General features: G+C 38.3%; 1 non-coding gene across 1 annotated transcript; it reads right to left on the bottom strand.

The window, feature by feature from the left end:
- Positions 1-8: 8 nt before the first annotated feature.
- LOC113341505 lies at positions 9-127 on the bottom strand. Its single transcript, XR_003355956.1, has one exon. It is a non-coding gene; the product is annotated as a 5S ribosomal RNA (ribosomal RNA).
- Between the last annotated feature and the right edge of the window lie 283 nt (positions 128-410).

Raw genomic sequence — 410 nt, 5'->3', positions numbered from 1 at the left:
ACAAAAAAGGCAATCAACACGAGGACTTCCCAAGAGGTCACCCATCTTAGTACTACTCTCGCCCAAGCACGCTTCACTGCAGAGTTCTGATGGGTTCTGGTGCATTAGTGCTAGTATGATCGATTGCCGAAGATATTTTACCAAGTTTAATTCTTAACACGTCTCCAATGTATTGGTCCGAACTGCTCATTCGGCAATTAATTCTTCGTGGCAAGTTCGATTCGGGCAAATGAAAAAACTATTAAAATATTCTGGATTGACAACCTCATTTTGGTACTACTGTATTAACATATTCGGGCAAATGATGGTTCGTTGGAAACGTTATGGCGAGGAGAATCCTTTCGTGCAATTATTTTGGATTAACAACCTCGTTTTGGTAGTATTTTAATAAAAAACTATTAAAATATTCA

This window comes from Papaver somniferum, unplaced genomic scaffold (assembly GCF_003573695.1).
Source record: "Papaver somniferum cultivar HN1 unplaced genomic scaffold, ASM357369v1 unplaced-scaffold_29529, whole genome shotgun sequence".
In the NCBI taxonomy this organism is placed as follows: domain Eukaryota; kingdom Viridiplantae; phylum Streptophyta; class Magnoliopsida; order Ranunculales; family Papaveraceae; genus Papaver; species Papaver somniferum.
The sequence above is the reverse complement of the archived record's forward strand: the minus strand, read 5'-3'. Positions and strand labels throughout refer to the sequence as shown.